Source organism: Coregonus clupeaformis, chromosome 3 (assembly GCF_020615455.1).
Source record: "Coregonus clupeaformis isolate EN_2021a chromosome 3, ASM2061545v1, whole genome shotgun sequence".
Taxonomy (NCBI): domain Eukaryota; kingdom Metazoa; phylum Chordata; class Actinopteri; order Salmoniformes; family Salmonidae; genus Coregonus; species Coregonus clupeaformis.
Genome location: NC_059194.1, coordinates 8,711,482 through 8,733,678, shown reverse-complemented (window position 1 = coordinate 8,733,678; position 22,197 = coordinate 8,711,482). Strand labels below are relative to the sequence as shown.

Genomic DNA, 22,197 nt, shown 5'->3' with positions numbered 1-22,197 from the left:
TCTATTTTTGTCTCATCAGACCACATGACCTTCTCCCATTCCTCCTCTGGATCATCCAGATGGTCATTGGCAAACTTCAGACGGGCCTGGACATGCGCTGGCTTGAGCAGGGGGACCTTGCGTGCGCTGCAGGATTTTAATCCATGACGGCGTAGTGTGTTACTAATGGTTTTCTTTGAGACTGTGGTCCCAACTCTCTTCAGGTCATTGACCAGGTCCTGCCGTGTAGTTCTGGGCTGATCCCTCACCTTCCTCATGATCATTGATGCCCCACGAGGTGAGATTTTGCATGGAGCCCCAGACCGAGGGTGATTGACCGTCATCTTGAATTTCTTCCATTTTCTAATAATTGCACCAACAGTTGTTGCCTTCTCACCAAGCTGCTTGCCTATTGTCCTGTAGCCCATCCCAGCCTTGTGCAGGTCTACAATTTTATCCCTGATGTCCTTACACAGCTCTCTGATCTTGGCCATTGTGGAGAGGTTGGCGTCTGTTTGATTGAGTGTGTGGACAGGTGTCTTTTATACAGGTAACAAGTTCAAACAGGTGCAGTTAATACAGGTAATGAGTGGAGAACAGGACGGCTTCTTAAAGAAAAACTAACAGGTCTGTGAGAGCCGGAATTCTTACTGGTTGGTAGGTGATCAAATACTTATGTCATGCAATAAAATGCAAATTAATTAATTAAAAATCATACAATGTGATTTTCTGGATTTTTGTTTTAGATTCCGTCTCTCACAGTTGAAGTGTACCTATCATAAAAATTACAGACCTCTACATGCTTTGTAAGTAGGAAAACCTGCAGAAACGGCAGTGTATCAAATACTTGTTCTCCCCACTGTATGTGTATATATATATATATATATATATATATATATATATATATACAGTGGGGGAAAAAAGTATTTAGTCAGCCACCAATTGTGCAAGTTCTCCCACTTAAAAAGATGAGAGAGGCCTGTATGTTTCATCATAGGTACACGTCAACTATGACAGACAAAATGAGAAAGAAAATTCCAGAAAATCACATTGTAGGATTTTTAATGAATTTATTTGCAAATTATGGTGCAAAATAAGTATTTGGTCAATAACAAAAGTTTCTCAATAAAAGCTGAAAGAAAATCATTCTCTCTACTATTATTCTGACATTTCACATTCTTAAAATAAAGTGGTGATCCTAACTGACCTAAAACAGGGAATTTTTACTAGGATTAAATGTCAGGAATTGTGAAAAACTGAGTTTAAATGTATTTGGCTAAGGTGTATGGAATCTTCCGACTTCAACTGTATGTATGTATATGTGTATGTGTGTATATATATATATATATATACATATATACACACACATATATATATACACACACATATGTGTATGTATGTATATGTATGTATATATATGTGTATATACAGTGGGGGAAAAAAGTATTTAGTCAGCCACCAATTGTGCAAGTTCTCCCACTTAAAAAGATGAGAGAGGCCTGTAATTTTCATCGTCAACTATGACAGACAAAATGAGAAAAAGAAATCCAGAAAATCACATTGTTGAATTTTTTATGAATTTATTTGCAAATTATGGTGGAAAATAAGTATTTGGTCAATAACAAACGTTTCTCAATACTTTGTTATATACCCTTTGTTGGCAATGACACAGGTCAAACGTTTTCTGTAAGTCTTCACAAGGTTTTCACACACTGTTGCTGGTATTTTGGCCCATTCCTCCATGCAGATCTCCTCTAGAGCAGTGATGTTTTGGGGCTGTCGCTGGGCAACACAGACTTTCAACTCCCTCCAAAGATTTTCTATGGGGTTGAGATCTGAAGACTGGCTAGGCCACTCCAGGACCTTGAAATGCTTCTTACGAAGCCACTCCTTCGTTGCCCGGGCGGTGTGTTTGGGATCATTGTCATGCTGAAAGACCCAGCCACGTTTCATCTTCAATGCCCTTGCTGATGGAAGGAGGTTTTCACTCAAAATCTCACGATCATGGCCCCATTCATTCTTTCCTTTACACGGAGCAGTCGTCCTGGTCCCTTTGCAGAAAAACAGCCCCAAAGCATGATGTTTCCACCCCCATGCTTTACAGTAGGTATGGTGTTCTTTGGATGCAACTCAGCATTCGTTGTCCTCCAAACACGACGAGTTGAGTTTTTACCAAAAAGTTATATTTTGGTTTCATCTGACCATATGACATTCTCCCAATCCTCTTCTGGATCATCCAAATGCACTCTAGCAAACTTCAGACGGGCCTGGACATGTACTGGCTTAAGCAGGGGGACACGTCTGGCACTGCAGGATTTGAGTCCCTGGCGGCGTAGTGTGTTACTGATGGTATGCTTTGTTACTTTGGTCCCAGCTCTCTGCAGGTCATTCACTAGGTCCCCCCGTGTGGTTCTGGGATTTTTGCTCACCATTCTTGTGATCATTTTGACCCCACGGGGTGAGATCTTGCGTGGAGCCCCAGATCGAGGGAGATTATCAGTGGTCTTGTATGTCTTCCATTTCCTAATAATTGCTCCCACAGTTGATTTCTTCAAACCAAGCTGCTTACCTATTGCAGATTCAGTCTTCCCAGCCTGGTGCAAGTATACAATTTTGTTTCTGGTGTCCTTTGACAGCTCTTTGGTTTTGGCCATAGTTTAGTTTGGAGTGTGACTGTTTGAGGTTGTGGACAGGTGTCTTTTATACTGATAACAAGTTCAAACAGGTGCCATTAATACAGGTAACGAGTGGAGGACAGAGGAGCCTCTTAAAGAAGAAGTTACAGGTCTGTGAGAGCCAGAAATCTTGCTTGTTTGTAGGTGACCAAATACTTATTTTCCACCATAATTTGCAAATAAATTCATTAAAAATCCTACAATGTGATTTTCTGGAGAAAAAAAATCTAAATTTGTCTGTCATAGTTGACGTGTACCTATGATGAAAATTACAGGCCTCTCTCATCTTTTTAAGTGGGAGAACTTGCACAATTGGTGGCTGACTAAATACTGTTTTCCCCCACTGTGTGTGTGTATATATATATATATATATATATATATATATATATATATATATATTTGCGAGAAAAAATAACATATGTGTGTGTATATATGTATATATACACATATATACATATCCTTTTTTAAAATATATTTCCCTTTATTACTTTCCAACCCCACCTTCCCTAATTGGAGTAAACTAGTGAACAACAATGCTTAGGCCTCTACTTCCAGCTTATATATACTATATACATTTTATGGACACAGTCAATTTTACAATAATTCTATTTTGTTTGTTTTTAATCCTGAACTTCCTCTACCCTCAACCTCTCCGATCATTTTCATGATGTCCATCCGGTTTGCTTCTATATGCCATATATTTCTAACTGTGCTCTTTCACAAAAGCTCTCAACCAATAACCTATATACTTGTTATGGACACAGTATGCTTTACATTAGTTATCTTGTTGTTATTAGTTGTTGTTATTAGTCCCATCCTTCAACTTCATTCAACACCACCCATCTATCTCTTAACACCATCCATATTGGATTTCTATTTGCCATATATTTTTCAACTGTGCTGTGATATTTGATTGAGGAATATTTAGCTGAACAGTGAAATAAGGGAAATTAGTTATTTGAGTTTGTTTTGGGGGAGAATGGAAATGTCCACCCGAGATCTGCTACATAGATATGGTGATAACAGCAACCGATCATGGAGTGTCTTTTCAGACTTAATTCTAATGTTTCTTTCTCCTAACTACAGTGCATGAAGAATCAGGACAATTATAGGTAGCTAGTGTGTCATTTTAAAGAATTAACTAAGTAATCAGAGCAGTTGATGTTAGATTTGGAGAGTGAACGTTGACTTTGCAATGACAAAATAGGAAATGGTTGAATTTTTCCTCACGCATGTATGTTAAACTACAAAACAATACAATGGGGGAGTTTTTATGATGTGTTGGTGATTTGTTGAATGTGAGTATTGTAGATCTGTCTGCCACTGAGAGGTCATCAGAAATACAGTCAGCTTGAAATAAGAGCTCAAATGTCTTGTTTGTGGTGCTCCTATAGCCGTTTCCGTACTTTGTGCCTCACACAGAAAAGTATATCGCTAGCCGTGAAAGTAGAACTATGCACCGCACTCATCCCTTTTTTTCAGACACATTAAAAGCCCCCTCGAGTCAAAACGGATACCCAAGATGATTTTTGACAGGCAAATAGCCACTCTCAAGGCATATTGGCTCCTCTGTTGTTTGAGCAGGCGTAGGAAGCCCTGAGAGATTTACAAGGCCACAAGTGCTTTAGAATTACAGTACAGCGGGGCCCAGCGCGGAAAGAGCCCAGAGTGCAGGTTGGGCCCGGGCAGGGGCTCTAAAAAGGTTGTAGGTTATAAATACTCGACGGGGCAGTAAAGCTGTCACATCCTTCCTGAAGCACAAAACGCCTGGCCTTGAAGAGGGCCCATCCACTGCGACATCCTCCTGTTTCTCTCCCATCCCTCATCGTACTCATCCCCTCTCCCTCACCCCCTTCTCCCTCACCCCCTTCTCCCTCACCCCCTTCTCCCTCACCCCCTTCTCCCTCTCTCCCCTCTCTATGTCCTAGCAGCAGTTTGCCTACTGGGTAAACAGGAAGTTTGATTGTGGAGGCTGAAGCCCTGAGCAGCTCGCAGCAATCAGATGTCAGTCTGTTCTCCTCCGTAGGCCGCATTGTGTTAGTGTGTGTGCGTGTGTGTGCACTAATGCTCAGACAGACAGACAGACAAAAGTGCCCATGCTTGTAACCGTGACTAGGGTTAACTGATCTCTCTCTCTCACACACACACACACACACACACACACACACACACACATACACACAAACACACATGGGGGGCATCAGACCAGCAGACCTGCATGGGGGTCATCAAATGCAGGCTGTGTGCAGTTTGATGCACCACGTTGATAGCTTTAATATCAATGGGTCTGGGGGCATCGGCTTACATCAACTTCCTGGCTTTTACAAAGGATTAGAGAGGAGGGACGTACAGGTACCTTTATTGGTGTTTGAAAGGAGCTTCATCATCTTCAATGCTCACCGTGTTCTGATGTTCTGGTCCTTTCCTCCTCTTTAGAAAGCACTGGAACAAAAGGCCTTTCTGTTTAGCTGTTTTCCTTCTTTTATGAATATCATTTCAAAAGCTGAAAGAAGAAAGGATACCTCTCTCCAGTGTTTTGTTGTCACTGACTCTGAATTTTACCTCACCGTTTTAGCTCACTATAACAATGGCTGAGGTGATTTGGATCAAAGGGACAGAGTGAGATTCTAGGTTGTTGTTATTTTTTACTCTGCTATGATGTAGAATGCTTTGAAAGGTCAAGATGCTGTCTTTATTTGCTGTATTTTGCAAGTTTGCATCAAGTGTCTCTTAGACATGCCTTTCTTGACTCAGAGGGACTCATTATCTAAGCTCTTGCACATTTTCATTTAAGGAATAGTACATTTGGTCCTTAGAATGCTGTCTGAGGAGTTGGTGAATCAGCAATGTTTTGTAGAGATGTGTTCATTGGCTTTGCGCAAGGATAAGCATTGTCTTTGCTCTGTACTACACAATGTATGTTGTTTTCAGTTTTGCATTTTTTAAATTGTGATATTGAACAGTGCACTCACTGTGCGAAGGTCCTCTTTTTCTAGACTAATTATTAGCTAACTATAATGCCTATAGCACATACACACACACACACATGGGGGCATCAGACCAGAAGACCTGCATGGGGGTCATCAGATGCAGGCTGTGTGCAGTTTGGGCTCCCGAGTGGCGCAGCGGTCTAAGGCACTGCATCTCAGTGCTTGAGGTGTCACTACAGACCCCCTGGTTCGATTCCAGGCTGTATCACAACCGGCCGTGATTGGGAGTCCCATAGGGCGGCGCATAATTGGCCCAGCGTCGTCCGGGTTTGGCCGGTGTAGGCCGTCATTGTAAATAAGAATTTGTTCTTAACTGACTTGCCTAGTTAAATAAAGGTTAAAAAATAAATTTAAATAGCTAGCTGTACACTCTCTCTCGCTCTCTCTCTCTCACTCTTTAACACACTCTCTCTTACTCTCTCACAAACTCTCACTCTCTCTCTCTCTCTCTCTCTCACACACTCTCTCACTCACTCACTGACTCATGCATCCAGACAGAGGTGTTTCTGGAAGAGTGAGTGGGACATGTAGATGCAGCTCCTGGGTTTGAATGCCACTTCCTGGCGTGTGAAAGGCGAGCCGGGGAGCCAGAGCCCTCCTGAAAGCCTTGTTTGCCATTCCTGTGGCTGTTTGGCCGAGCGCCTCTGAAAAGGGAGTCTGGGGGAGGGGGGCCGGGGGACAATGAGACAAGGAGGACCACATCCGTGTTGCCAGGTGTTCCTTTTGTGCTCCTCACCTTGCGTTGAGGCACGGAGAGAGGGGGGAGGGTAGGTGGGGGGGGGGGGAAGATCCTGCCATTCTTCTAGCAAGATAATCTGCTGCTGGAACAGGAAAGGTGCTGTGAGGGGTTATGAAAAGGAGATGTGTGTGTGTGTGAGTGTTCGCATGCATCTTTATGTGTGTGTGTGTGCTCGCTTGCGTCTGTGTGTGCGTCCAAGGGTGTGTACTGGGTCTCTATCAGTTTATTCTGTGCAGGTTCATGGGTTATGTTCCTGCTATTATGCTCAGGTGATGACTTTGATAAAATGCTGCATTATCAACTCTGCATTATCAGTCATCATTCCACACTATAGCAGCCCTCCCTACAATAACATGTAGGAGTGTAGACTATATCGTATTTTTTCACTTTGTAAATAAATTAAAAACGTGTTTGATTGTGTGCACTAGTGTCTTTTGCATTTTGAATACCATAACATAATGTTGCTCACACTATCTAGGTACTGTAGATCAAGAGAGATTCAAAGAAGTAGGTGGAAGAGGATTGTTTTGCATAGGTACCTTCTTTTGGTTTTGGGTTTGTTCGTTTTGAGATTAAGCATTTAACAGCATGCGAATAGACCAGTTTGTCTATCTTTAGAAACGCAGGGTGTTTTTCGCCAAAGGGAATCACCTAGATCCGGAGTATTACACAACTGGAGGTGCGGTTAGTTGGCAAAGTTTTAAATGAGCATACATGACAGAATGTCAGACGGCATGCACTGCAGCACTTGTACATTAACCCAGCCATTAGCTACCAGACAGATAAACAGTAGCCTGTAGCTTTTAGCCAGCCTTTAGCTTTTAACTAGACACTATTAGTCTAATTCAAAATAGTTTATAAGCCACGTCCTTCTTGTACATTTCGATCAGCTCCCAGTCAATCACTTTAACCTGAAATATATTTGATTTATATAAGAAGACATTGAATCACTAAATGTTTTTAATAAACATCTACTTTTGTGTCTACTTACACCACTGTCAGTGGCGTACTGCAGTTTTGCCCCCGCAAGGTCTCAGCAAGGGACTTTTGGTGGGGCAAATAGCTTATTTACTACAATTCAACACATTTTGTCATGAAGCAACAAAATATATTTGCAGTTATATAGCTAATCTCATGCTATTCTACAAATTTTGCAATGAGGCTGAGAGAATTTTGCATTTTTAAAATGAATTTCCTGCAATTCTACAACATATTGCCATGGGGCAGAGAGAAAAATGTGCAGTTTTATGGCTAATCTCATGCTATTCTACACATTTTGCAATAAGGCTGAGAGAATTGAGCATTTTCAAAGCTAATTTCCTGCAATTCTACACATTGCCATGAGGCAGAGAGAACATTCTTTTCAGTTTTACAGCTAATTTCCTGTAAATCAACATATTTTTGCCAAGGCTTATGACATGTTCATACACTCTGGGGGAGGGAGGGTTGTTATCTGGGTTGAGGGCGCCTTGCAGGGGTTGCAGGGGGGGGGGGTGGGGGGTACGCCAGTGACCACTATATATGTCACAGTCCAGGAGTGTATGATTCCATTACCAGGAGCTTACAGTAAGACAAATACAGAAATAGACTGGTGCATGGTGTTGTATTTCACTCACAGTGTCCAAGGTCAGGAAAGCGTAAACTAATATCCTCTGCAAACAGGACGTGCACTATTGCAGATTTGAGTCTAGTGTACAGAGTTTATTTTGGGGAAAGACCTTAGTGTCATGCAGTGTCAGGTTATCCACATATCATTCATGTTCACGATGGTAGTATTCCATAGGTTCTTTGATCAGCACTGAAAGGGAGATCTGCCACAAGCGCATATTGATTGTCATTAATATGGAAGTTCATGAATATGGATTAGAGTGGTGCTGGTATAAGGTCGATAACACAATATGATCAGTGTTTCGGTTTGAATTGTATATTAGATATACACTATTTCCACTAGGAGTTCTTCTCTCTTGTAATCCAATATCAGCTGTCTCCCATGTCTGCCGTAAAGAATGCTAGCTCGGACGAGTGACCTTGCGGCTGGAGTCTGTTTTGTAGCTCGTGGCGCTGACTGTCACTCTATATCTGTTGGTGGGTCCACTCTCTCCTCCGTTGTCCAAGCTTGCCCCCTCAGTCATCACCATGGCGACAGCCAGTCTGACCTGGAATGTTGCTTAGCACTAGCGAGGCTTTGCTACCACCACCCTCCCCCCATCCCTGAAGCTGAAAGTATCAATTAGGGCGACCCTCCACCCCCCTTCCCTTCACATAACTCATGCGATCGGAACTCGGAGAACACCAATTCGAGCAGATTCCACTTTCACAAATTGCAGGAAAACTCTTCACTGATGGGCGTCCTCCTCTTGAGTGAGTGGGGCAATTGTTTCACGCCTTGACCTCCCTCCCTCCTCCCTGTGCCGTCTATCCCTCCAAGCCAGAGACGTTGGACAGGTAACTCCCTGACAGCACTGCAGAAGTGCTTTGTCTCTGTGAGACTAGACAGAGGTATGGATTAAAGGGAAATGTGCTATATGAAATGAAAAACATTGATTTTATGGTTCTTTTATTAGATGGAATGATGTGGTCTGTACTGCCACTAGCCAGATGCACATATGAAGGATGGTACTACGTTTGTTCATCTCGTAACTTTTGATGAACAACCTATGCTTTTTAAGAGAACAACTCCTGATAGCTTTTGCAATGACCTTGTAGTCTATGTATCTGAATATGCTGGTCATGCTAGCCACGTTATAAGGAAAAGTTATATCTAATGCTAATGAGTTGTCCTTGATGAAAATAAACATTGGTGATGGTTGGTTTAGGTCAGACAGAATGGGAGGTAGACAGAAATGGAAAAAAAGAGGAGAAGCGAGAGGGGAAGTGGAGAGTGAGGGAGTACTAATTAAATAGAGGCAGAGGTGCAAATCACTCAATGACAGGACACAATTAGACAACAGCTGGTGCTGCACACCCAGTGATGCCCTTTAGTGCCCCCTCCCCTCAGATGTAAATCCTGATGCGCTCACCTGTAGTGACATCTCCATGCAGCACCATCCATGTCCTATCCTCATTGCACACTTTTCCTGGACCCTTCCCAATTTCTGTTCCTATCCCCATTCTCCTCCCTGTGGTCTCCTGTCCTCCCTTTGGTATCCATCACACCAATCCCAGACCTTTTTTTCAAGGTGTTTCACAGGGCTCTGTTCCGGGAAGTCTTCTGTTTTTATCCCTACTTCAATACGTTTTGGACTGGACTTGAGCTGGAGTTTTCCTTCAAAGACCTTGAAGTCCGTAGTGTAGAGATGTACTAATGGCAACAGAGACCTTGAAGTCCGTAATGTAGAGATGTACTAATGGCAACAGAGACCTTGAAGTCCGTAGTGTAGAGATGTACTAATGGCAACAGAGACCTTGAAGTCCGTAGTGTAGAGATGTACTAATGGGAACAGAGACCTTGAAGTCCGTAGTGTAGAGATGTACTAATGGCAACAGAGACCTTGAAGTCCGTAGTGTAGAGATGTACTAATGGCAACAGAGACCTTGAAGTCCGTAATGTAGAGATGTACTAATGGCAACAGAGACCTTGAAGTCCGTAGTGTAGAGATGTACTAATGGCAACAGAGACCTTGAAGTCCGTAGTGTAGAGATGTACTAATGGCAACAGAGACCTTGAAGTCCGTAATGTAGAGATGTACTAATGGCAACAGAGACCTTGAAATCTGTAATGTAGAGATGTACTAATGGCAACAGAGACCTTGAAGTCCGTAGTGTAGAGATGTACTAATGGCAACAGAGACCTTGAAGTCCGTAGTGTAGAGATGTACTAATGGTGACAGAGAAACACTGTCAACATCCAGTAAACTGGTATTGTGGAAGTCAAACTGTTAAGGAATTCTCTTTGTGTGCTCGTTGTCCTCTCTTCTGCTCTCCAAAAGAATAGCCAAGTATCTCAGCTCAGCTTGGTTGCATTGAATTTAATGGGAAGTTCCTAAAAAAGATCAATGATTTAGGAGAGGTCAATGATCACCACATAAATAACGTTCCACTGCAAAGGAGGGCTTGGGAGCAGATGTGTCTTTTGCACTTGGCACAGGGTTGCTTACCCGGATCAAAAAAGGCCCAACCCTCCGACCATAAACATGTCCTCCCTCAACCCCAAACGGTGGCTACACAGGACCAGCCCTGGTGCACAGCATGCCTCCCCCTCCCTCCCTCTCTCTCTTTCTGTTTCAACACATCCCTCTCTCAACTTCCTTCCTGTCCCGCCCTCTGAATTTTAATACCTGCCTGTCATGTTTTCTTCTCTTTTTCCCTTCACCAGACCCTTGCTGTGCATCTAGTAATTACCACAGCACCAAGAAAACCCTTTCATTTAAAGGATTGGCAATTATCTCAGAGAACACAATAAAATTGCTTCCCCTTCGGAGAAAAAGGGGATTTCTGAACCTGTACGGTGCAGAATGTTGCGCCGCCTCGCTCTTGAAGCAGGGGAGCGGAGGTGGAGGAGGTGGAGGCAGGGAGAAGGGCGTTGTAGATGTTTTTTTCACATGCTCAGATATATGATTATCACAGAGCGGCTGGGAAACGACGAGGGTCAAGTGTTGGGCCTTTATTGCCCCAGATTTCTTCCTCCTCATTGTGAAGTCACAGCTCTTAAAATATGAATGTGGTTGGGAGAGAGAGGCTGAAATAGCTACCTTTTTGAAAGGCCTGATTTAGTAGCATGGCCTCCTGTTCACTTCCGGGGGATGTTGTTAAGGCCATTGGAAAGAACAGCTTTATGGCACCGCGGGCCCCTCGATGGAGACCAACCAAGCTTGATCCTCATACCTTATGAGTGCCATGACATTCGGATGCTACCCCACCAACACTTGAGGCAAATCGACAAACCTACTACTCTACTGTCGGGGTTGCCTTTTCAGTTAACGTGTCATTATGTGGAAAGGGTTGGGGAGCTGAATGCATGAACAGATGATCACAGGCTTAAACAACTTAACATTATTTAACCAACATTATTTTGTACAAACCTGTCTTTGTGATTGTCTCCACCCCCCTCCAGGTGTCGCCCATCTTCCCCATTAACCCCAGTGTATTTATACATGTGTTCTCTGTTTGTCTGTTGCCAGTTCGTTTTGTTTCGTCAAGCCTACCAGTGGTTTTCCCCTTGCTCCTGTCTTTCTCAAGTTCCTCTTTTCTAGTTTTTCCAGTTTTTACCATTCTGCCTGCCCTGACCCTGAGCCTGCCTGCCATTCTGTACCTTGTCACACCACCCTGGATTATTGACCTCTCCCTGCCCTGACCCTGAGACTGCCTGTCGTTCTGTACCTTTTGGACTCTGACCTGGATTACTGACCTCTGCCTGCCATTGACCTGTTGTTTGCCTGCCCCCTGTTTTTGTAATTAACTTTTGTTACTTCGACACTGTCTGCATCTGGGTCTTCTCCTGAAACGTGATAAAAAATATAAATGCAACATGTAAAGTGTTGGTCCCATGTTTCATGAGCTTAAATAAAAGATCCCAGAAATGTACATCCCTGTTAGTGAGCATTTCTCCTTTGCCAAGATAATCCATCCACCTGGCAGGTGTGGCATATCAAGAAGCTGATTCAACAGAATGATCATTACACAGGTGCACCTTGTGCTGGGGACAATAAAAGGGCACTCTAAAATGTGCAGTTTTGTCACACAACACAATGCCACTGTTGTCTCAAGTTTTGAGGGAGCGTGCAATTGGCATGCTGATTGCAGGAATGTCCACCAGAGCTGTTGCCAGAGAATGTAATGTTCATTGCTCTACCATAAGCCGCCTCCAACGTTGTTTTAGAGAATTTGGCAGTACATCGAACCTGCCTCACAACCGCAGAACATGTGTAACCACGCCAGCCCAGGACCTCTGCATCCGGCTTCTTCACTTGTGGGATCGTTTGAGACCAGCCACCTGGACAGCTGATGAAACTGTGGGTTTGCATAACCAAAGAATATCTGCACAAACTGTCAGAAACCATCTCAGGGAAGCTCATCTGCGTGCTCGTCATCCTCACCAGGGTCTTCAACTGACTGCAGTTAAGCGTTGTAACCGACTTCAGTGAGCAAATGCTCACCTTCAATGGCCACTGGCTCACTGGAGAAGTGTGCTCTTCGCGGATGAATCGCGGATGAATCCCTGTTTCAACTGTACCGGACAAATGGCATACAGTATGGCGTTGTGTGGGCGAGTGGTTTGCTGACTTCAACGTTGTGAACAGAGTGCCCCATGGTGGAAGTGGGGTTATGGTATGGGCAGGCATAAGCTATGGACAACAAACACAATTGCATTTTATCGATGGCAATTTGAATGCACAGAGATACCGTGACAAGATCCTGAGACCCATTGTCTTGCCATCCATCCGCCGCCATCTCCTCATGTTTCAGCATGATAATGCACGGCAAGGTCGCAAGGATCTGTGCACAATTCCTGGAAGCTGAAAAGGTCCCAGTTCTTCCATACTCACCAGACATGTCACCCATTGAGCATGTGTGGGATGCTCTGGATCGACGTGTACGACAGCGTGTTCCAGTTTTCGCCAATATTCAGCAACTTCACACAACCATTGAAGAGGAGTGGGACAACATTCCACAGGCCACAATCAACAGCCTGATAAACTCTATGCGAAGGAGGTGTCGTGCTGTATGAGACAAATGGTGGTCACACCAGATACTGACTGGTTTTCTGATCCACGCCCCTAACTTTTTTAAAGGTATCTGTGACCAACAGATTCATATCAGTAGTCCCAGTCATGTGAAATCCATAGATTAGGGCCTAATGAATTTATTTCAATTGACTGATTTCCTTATATGAACTGTAACTCAGTAAAATCGTTGAAATTGTTGCATGTTGCGTTTATATTTTTGTTCAGTGTAATAGCAATGGAGCAGAGTACTAGTGAAAATCAATACCAATGTTGATATCAATTTGGTTACTCAATACTTGATATGAGTACAGGAGTAACATGGTTAGTAGAGCACTGCGTTGGATGGGGACTTCAACTCATAGCGCATAATGTATGTTTTGCACCACCACTGCCGTGTTGGGTTTGAGAGGTGCCCCTACTGTGCCTGTCTGGAAGTTCCACCTGTTGTTTTACGCCTCCTGCCCTCCATCTGTGGGGAGCTGAGTTTGGCCGGAACACCCGGTTGCCCCGGCGACACTGCAAGCACACAATGCTACCGCTGCGGATTGGAACAGGAATTAACCTATCCATGTCAGTCTGCAGGCAGGATCTGGGGCATTCCTTGTGTTAACAGATGATCTGGTTTCTATTCAAATGGGTCGGGTATCGCGGCTTCACTCTCCGGTAAAGCGACCACAGCCAGCCTGCCTTTTTTTTTAAACCCCAGAGCTCCTTCTCCTACCATTTCCTGTCTTAATTACGCACTCTTTTGTGCTGTTGTTTTGCTCTCTCTTTCTCTCTTCCCTCTCTATCCTTCTTGCTCTCTCCTTCAAGAGATGAAGAAAGAGATTTTTAAGTTTGGAGTCTGTCAAGGTGTTGTCCTTGATCCCATCCCCCAGCACTCTCCACCCGCCATTCCCCTGTCCCCCCTTCCTCCCCCTCCATCCTCTCTGTGTCTGAAAGGGAATACTGTGTTTTGAGTGCATAAAAGGCTTGGCGCTGTCAACAGGGTGTATCCACCTGGGCCCGGGGAACACACTCGGAGTGGAGCTACAAGTTTCTCTGCTGTATGGGGGAGGGAAAGGAGGAGGGGGGGAAAGGGGGAGGGAGGGAGGGAGGGAAAGGGGGAGGGAGGCAGGCAGCTGGTAGGGATTACCAGCCAGTTTGATATGGCACACATTTACAAACATACTGAATGTTACCTTGGCTTTACGGAGCGACTCCCTGCCAATGAAAACGCTCAGCTTTGGAAAGTGGGGCAGGTTCTCTGGTTGGTGGGGTGGGATGGCGTGCGGTGGATAGCTAGACAGGTAAGTGGGCGGTACGGGGGGCGTCTAGTGGAAGTGTGGGGTGTGGTTGGGAGGAGCTGGGGGGGAGGGGAGGAGGTGTTGTGTACACAATGGGCATGTAAACCAAGTGGGTACTCCATTGTGACAAAAACAGGTTTTGTCGCCGTCCCGCGCTGGGTCTGGTTACGGGGTCGAGCCATCGAAACAGGGCTGGGAGAGGGTGGCCTTGTCTACCTCGAAATCCGACACAGGTCTTCACATGCAGTTAAAAAAAAATCTCTTTCATTTTCTCTCTTTCATTCTTTCTCCCTCTCTCTGTCTCTGTCTCTCTCTCTTGTTCAAACACTGGGGCCGCTAATTGCTATTTTGAGAGCCAGATATAGCTTTTTTCTTCTTAATTAAGCCTGTTGACAGGGTTTCCCCGGTCTAGTCCCCCCCTCCACCCCCTCTGGGTGATCTCCTTGTCCCCCCCTCCACCCCCCTCTGGGTGATCTCCCTGTCCCCCTTCTGGGTGATCTCCCAGCTCCTCCCCCCTCTGGGTGATCTCCCAGTTCCCCCCTCCACCCCCTCTGGGTGATCTCCCTGTCCCCCCCTCCATCCCCCTCTGGGTGATCTCCCTGTCCCTTCTCCACCTCCCTCTGGTTGATCTCCCAGCTCCCCCCCTCCATCCCCCCTCTGGGTGATCTCCCTGTCCCCCCCTCCACCCCCTTCTGGGTGATCTCCCAGCTTCCCCCCTCCACCTCCCTCTGGTTGATCTCCCAGCTCCCCCTCCACCCCCCTCTGGGTGATCTCCCTGTCCCCCCTCCATCCCCCTCTGGGTGATCTCCCTGCCCCTTCTCCACCCCCCTCTGGGTGATCTCCCAGCTCCCCCCTCCACCCCCCTCTGGGTGTTCTCTCTGTCCCCCCCTCCACCCTCCTCTGGGTGGGTGATCTCCTTGTCCCCCCCTTCACCCCCCTCTGGGTGTTCTCCCTGTCCCTCCCTCCACCCCCCTTCTGGGTGATCTCCTGGTCCCCCCTCCACCCCCCCTCTGGGTGATCTCCCTGTCTCCCCTCCATCCCCCTCTGGGTGATCTCCCAGCTCCTCCCCTCCACCCCCCTCTGAGTGATCTCCCTGTCCCCCCCTCTGGGTGATCTCCCAGCTCCTCCACCCTCCACCCCCCTCTGGGTGATCTCCCAGCTCCCCCCTCCACCCCCCTCTGGGTGATCTCCCAGCTTCCCCCTCCACCCCCTTCTGGGTGATCTCCCAGCTCCCCCCCCATCCCCCTCTGGGTGATCTCCCTGCCCCTTCTCCACCCCCCTCTGGGTGATCTCCCAGCTCCCCCTCCACCCCCTCTGGGTGTTCTCTCTGTCCCCCCACTCCCCTCTGGGTGGGTGATCTCCTTGTCCCCCCCTTCACCCCCCTCTGGGTGATCTCCCAGCTCCTCCCCTCCACCCCCCTCTGAGTGATCTCCCTGTCCCCCCCTCTGGGTGATCTCCCAGCTCCTCCCCCCTCCACCCCCCCTCTGGGTGATCTCCCTGTCCCCCCCTCCACCCCCCTCTGGGTGTTCTCCCTGTCCCCCCCTCTGGGTGATCTCCCAGCTCCTCCCCCTCCCCCCTCTTGGTGATCTCCCAGCTTCCTCATCCACCCCCCTCTGGGTCATCTCCCAGCTCCCCCCCTCCAACCCCTCTGAGTGGGTGATCTCCTTGTCCCCCCTTCACCCCCCTCTGGGTGTTCTCCCTGTCCCCCCCCTCCACCCCCCTCTGGGTGATCTCCTGGTCCCCCCCTCCACCCCCTCTGGGTGATCTCCCTGTCTCCCCTCCATCCCCCTCTGGGTGATCTCCCAGCTCCTCCCCTCCACCCCCGTCTGAGTGATCTCCCTGTCCCCCCCTCTGGGTGATCTCCCTGTCCCCCCCTCCATCCCCCTCTGGGTGATCTCCCTGCCCCCTCTCCACCTCCCTCTGGTTGATCTCCCAGCTCCCCCCTCCACCCCCCTCTGGGTTATCTCCCTGTCCCCCCCTCTGGGTCATCTCCCAGCTCCCCCCCTCCACCCCCCTCTGGGTGATCTCCTTGTTCCCCCCCTCCACCCCCCTCTGGGTGATCTCCCTGCCCACCCCCATCCCAGCCTGGCAGACTCACTTGCTGCTCTAGGGCTCCTGCCAGACCAAAGGAAGGGGACAGGATGGAAGAATGATGGAGAGGGAGAAAGAGCAGACTCCTTTTGTCATCTCTTTCTTCTCCTTTTCTCTCTTTCTCCCTCTTGTATCATTCTCCCTCCATCTCTCTGTCTTTCACACACACACACACACACACACACACACACTTAGAGGCCTCACTCCCCACCATAGTCTCAGCATGGGGTAAAGGTAAACAAGCTAATGTTTAGATTTCACGGAAGTGGAAACCTATCCGACCGAGTCAGCCTCGTCACTCAGCGATGTATGTGTTTATGTTTGTCTCTCTGTGTGTATGCACGTAAGTAGGCCTGGATCTGAGTGAGAGCATGTGTGTGAGGGTGAGACGCTGCAAGTGTGTGAGTGTGTGTGTGCATGTGTAAGGCTGTGTGTGTTTTACACGTGTTTTCGAAACTCTTGAGTGCACGTGTGCGTGTGTATGTGCAACTGTGTGTGTATGTGTGTGTGTGCGAATGTTCATGTATTTGTGTGCATTCGTGCATGTACATTTGTGTGTGTCCTTGCGTGCATGTGTGCGTTTGCGTGTGTGTATTCAGGAAGCAGAGGTGAATCTCTCAGCACCCTGCCAGCAGGCTGACCTGTGTCTGATGCTGGTGATGACTGTGATGATAGTGGTGCTTGGGAGGGACGAGGGAGGACTGGTGTGAAAGACACACGCACACACACACACGCACATAGCAGGTGGTGGTCCAGGTGATAGCCACCATGACAACAGTCTTCATATTAAAACACTAACTTTAAGAAAAAGGGAAACCACTTAAAACACTACTTTAAAGTGCTATTTTTCCATCACTTATATGTGACTGAGAGAAGGAGGAGGAGGACAAGGGCTGCTGGAGAAACACAATACGCTAAGGGTTGCGTGTTAGGAGCCAGCTGAATGGCACCGGGCTTAATGAGAGCCCGGCTGGGACCCTGAGGTGGGCTGGCACCTGCAGTCTGGCTGGAGGGGAAGGGGGATCAGGGAGGCCTGGGCTACCCCCTTGTACCCAGGCCCCGGTCTCTGTCCCCCAATCCCCCACAGCCACACTTCCTCCTTCTTCCCATGCCCCATTAGCAGTCTTGGCGGGGTGGCCACTCCGGAGAACAACCCGTCTCTCCCCCTCGTTAGATCTCTACCCATCATGCTTTTGACTCTGCTTGGCAGTTAGGTGTTGTTACATTTTGTTCAGTTTATGATGCCAAATTTTTTATTTTCTGTAGCTGATCAGTTCGAGAGCTTTCCCACGATATTTGTATATCTCGGCTTTTCGCCGAGGACTTTCAAAAAAGTCTTAATTCATTTCTTTCTGCAGTCGGTTTTATGAATAGTTTTGTTTCATTACTCCCCGACGACTCCTCCACTTACACCCCCCCCCCCCCACACACACACACACACACACTAGACCGCAAGCTGAGGCATACAACGTGACATCGCAGTGTGACAGAAGTTATGAAGAACATAAGGGAGAGATAGAGGGTGGCGGAGAGTGAATTTGGCTGAAAGAAATGGTCTGTCTGTCTGCAGGGTTATCTGTCTGTCTCCAGGGTTATGTGACAGGTCTGGCTGGAGTGGCAGTTCTGCACTCACCATAGGGGCCTGTCAACCCTTTAATTAGAACTTGTAAGGGGGGGGAGGGGGTACGTTTTCGGCAGGGGGTCAATAGCTGAGTAGAAGGTGACGTGCAACCTGCAGCATTCTTTTGTTAGCCATCGGACTAAATGTATTTTTTATATTTGGTTATCATGAGGGGAGAGCCACAGGCAGAGGGCCAAGTACATGATTACTCAACATGAAGGGAAGGAGGGGAGAGAGTGAGGGAGGAAGAAGGGGGAGGGAGGGTATGAAGGGAGCTGTAAACTATGCACAGCTGTGAAGACACAGTTCCTCCGTCCCCAGTTCTTCCCAACCCAAACCCTCCCAGATCCCCTCTGTTTGTTGTTGCTGGACTTCCGCTTGTTAAATTAAATTTGGAGGCCCTTGCAGTTGTCATCTGTAAAAAAGGGGGACAGTTACAAGTGGGGGACAGCACTGAAAGCAAGTCCAAGATAGAGGGAGAGACGGGTGAAAAGAGAAAGAAGGAAGGCAGAGTGGTGAAAGACAAGACAGACATTTCTGACATTTTCGGAGGGGAGGCCGGTCGCCGCTGGTAACGAGCTGGCCGGCTCGGAGACACCACGTCAAGCCCGGCCACATACGGGCTCGGACGGATTATGGGAACCAGACACTGCGAGTTTACACTGAACGCAAGCCCCGTAGAATTAAACTGTGAACTGTGGACAGCTCACAGGAAACACCTCTCTGTAAAGCAAACATACATGTATTTTATGGCAGCCGTTTTACAGCTATTTTATTCCGGGCTCCAATGACCTGACATTTCAACATGGATCGGCCTAATTTCCTCTGCCTTTCCTCTGCTTTTTTGGGGGGGAGGCCCACTCCTTCACTTCCCCACTCCTTCACTCCCCCACTCCCACTTAACCCACATATCCCTTTCTTTGTGTGTTTAACGTTTCTTTTGGCTATTTTATGTCCTATCTAAATAAAATGAGACACTTTTTGTCAGCGGCCATTTTCTGTGTGGCTGTGAGGTGATCAGGGGTTTGTTTTGACTTGGAGAAGGCTGTTTTTTTTTACTACACCCCAGCAGCTGTCCCCCCGGGAGGTATCCATTTAACAGTGGTATGCAGCTGCTACCATCCTACCAGCCCACCCTCTCATCTGGTCCGCACCTGGTATGTGACCGTGAACCCCACCTGTCACATACACAAACACACACACCTAAAAGAGGGATCTATGTTTATGTGGGGCCTCCGTTAATTCCCAAACACTCTTTAAGACAAGACAGACCTAGTAAGACCTGTGGTTCTGGTCCTGTGGTCCTGGTCCTGTGGTCCTGGTCCTGTGGTCCTGCAAGATCTAATCACAATGACTGGATGTAAACAGTCTGCAACAGACTGTTGTTAGATCTGATCTGAGGCTGATTTGGGGAAGCCAGGGACAGTAAGGGGTTAACAGGGACCAGAGTAAGTTTGACTCAAGGGCAAAATCAGAGTGAAAGCCTGTCATATTTTGAACTGACACAAATTCTCAGATAGCTCTCATCTGCCTTTACTTCTCTCTCTTTTTTTGTATCTCTCTCCACAATGTTATGGGAGGCACCAACTCCTACTGCTGGCCCTCCACCCGATCCCTTGGTCTGATGGCGTGGACCCCTGCACGGTGTGCCTGGTCCCACTCTATCTCTGTAGTGTCCCCAGGATGGTTACAGGGTGGCCCATGCATCTCCACCGCCAGTGAGTGAGTGAGTCACCGGGCCCTCTGCAGATTGCAGACTGACAGGTTTAGAAAACCACATAGAGCTGATGCCTTTGGGGCAGGGAACATACTCAACTAATGTCCCTGCAGGCAATCCAGCCAGCCAGCCAGCATGGGGAAATGTCCCTTTCAAAGAAGTAGAAAATCGAGCATGAAAAAGGATGTGGCATTAAAAATGATTCTGTATGTGGTTCTGATAGTTGGAGCATGGTGTGGTTTTGATAGTTGGAGCATGGTGTGGTTCTGATAATTGGAGCATGGTGTGGTTTTGATAGTTGGAGCATGGTGTGGTTCTGATAGTTGGAGCAAGGTGTGGTTTTGATAGTTGGAGCATGGTGTGGTTTTGATAGTTGGGGCATGGTGTGGTTTTGATAGTTGGGGCATGGTGTGGTTTTGATAGTTGGAGCATGGTGTGGTTTTGATAGTTGGAGCATGGTGTGGTTTTGATAGTTGGGGCATGGTGTGGTTTTGATAGTTGGAGCATGGTGTGGTTTTGATAGTTGGAGCATGGTGTGGTTTTGATAGTTGGAGCATGGTGTGGTTTTGATAGTTGGAGCATGGTGTGGTTTTGATAGTTGGGGCATGGTGTGGTTTTGATAGTTGGGGCATGGTGTGGTTTTGATAGTTGGGGCATGGTGTGGCTTTGATAGTTGGGGCATGGTGCTTGTAACACCAGGATTGAGAGTTTGATTCTTGCATTGGACGGCATATAGGCCTACTGAATTATGTGTGAACTCTTGTATAGTCTTCTTATTATGACTAGGATTTGATGATTCTAACTCGCTTTGTAGTATTTACACACACACTTTTAAACAAATTAATTTGCAGAATGCATTTAGTATTTTTTTTAACACCATGTAGACTCCCTACCGGTATAGGCCTACACCTCCAGTCCTCAGAATTAGAGCCATGTGTGCGACTGTGTGGGTGCAGTATTTTGTAAACAAAGACCGTGAACAAACTGAAAGCAGGTTTGATTGAATGCGTCGAAGTATGTATAAAGAAACATTCTGAGGCTTGGATTCCCAGCATTTTAACTCTTTGCAGAGCGGTACTGGCCTTCGGAGATAGGAAGTCGTCTGTCATTGGAGCATAATCACTTCTCGAGGAGGATCGCAATGCCTGGAATGATTTCTGTTGTTATCGCCAGTGCAACTTGGCTGGCGGAGAGCGGATGAGGCTTTTTTCTCACCCTGTTTTGATCAGGCGTCCTGATGTACTGTATCACTATACTGTATCCTGATTCTTTGTCTAAATTTGAAAAATATGCATTTTGTGATGGAAAGTTCCCATAGATGTCACGTGTTGAGATGCACAAATTCATGATCAGTGTGAGTTTCTCTCAATAGTTTACTCCTGAGAGCAATTTAGACTACTGTGATAACCTCATAACTTGAATATAGGAACCTGATTCCCCAATAACTGCAGTGTTTCAGTTCTGTGACATTTTATAAATGTTTGAGAGATGTCAGCAGGAGGTTATAGTGGGTTTTGTCATTGTCCTCTGCTCCAGCTGGTTTTATACCTCTCTCCCTTCTTCCCTGTCTTTCTGCCATCAATCCAAGGCTTCAGGTAGAACAATGGCGTTACGAAAGAGCCAGTCAACGCTTGCCGACATGCCAAGCCAAGTATTTGCCTTTTGGTGTCCCGCCCCTCCCCTCCCCCCAGGATCCTTGAAAACAGGAAGTGTATCTTGTTAAGTGATGGATGAGCCCTTTGCTCTCGCTGAGAGGATCAGAAAAAAAGACTGTTCTTTGCCTCGAGGGCAGTCAATTGAGTGTAGCAGTCTCAAAGCCCAAAGTGGATCTGTTTGTGTGAACGCCTGGATACTTGAGAGCGTGCATGTGCAGCTTTTTGTACATGTGTGTGTTTTTATAGTAAAGAAAGTTTGCAACTTAGCTTGTAGGAAATACCCAGATAATTAGTTTTGAGCAACATCTAGGGTTAACAAACGTAAATGGATCTCATGTTGAGCAACGCTCTCGGTTCTTCCTGGTTTGTCCTGTTAGTGTAGTTGTATTCCGGAGGCCCTGCAAGTTGTGTGTGTGTGTGTGTGTGTGTGTATCTGTGTGTGTGAGGGGTCGGCAAGTTTGCGCTGGCATGCGGCCGCCACATACTTCCAGGAGAGCAACTCAGGATGTGTCCCTGGCACGTCCACAGTGGAGTGGAATACACACTCCGGCGACAAACAACCACAGGCCCCACTCCTCTGCCCCCCTCATGGGAAGGCTGATGACAAATAAGAGACTCTCGTGTTTTTGTTCCAGACACAGGTTGTCAAGCTACTCCGTCCCCCTGCGAGCATGTCCTCCTACTCACACTGTTAGCTCATAGCAGGGCAGCTCCAATTGGAAGAATCTGGATGACCCCCCCCCCCCAAAAAAAAATATCCTCTTTCATTCTTTCAAATA

General features: G+C 46.9%; 1 pseudogene; it reads left to right on the top strand.

Moving 5' to 3' along the window:
* The window catches only part of LOC121538215, a 128,309-nt pseudogene that overhangs the window by 80,068 nt on the left and 26,044 nt on the right, over window positions 1–22,197 (top strand).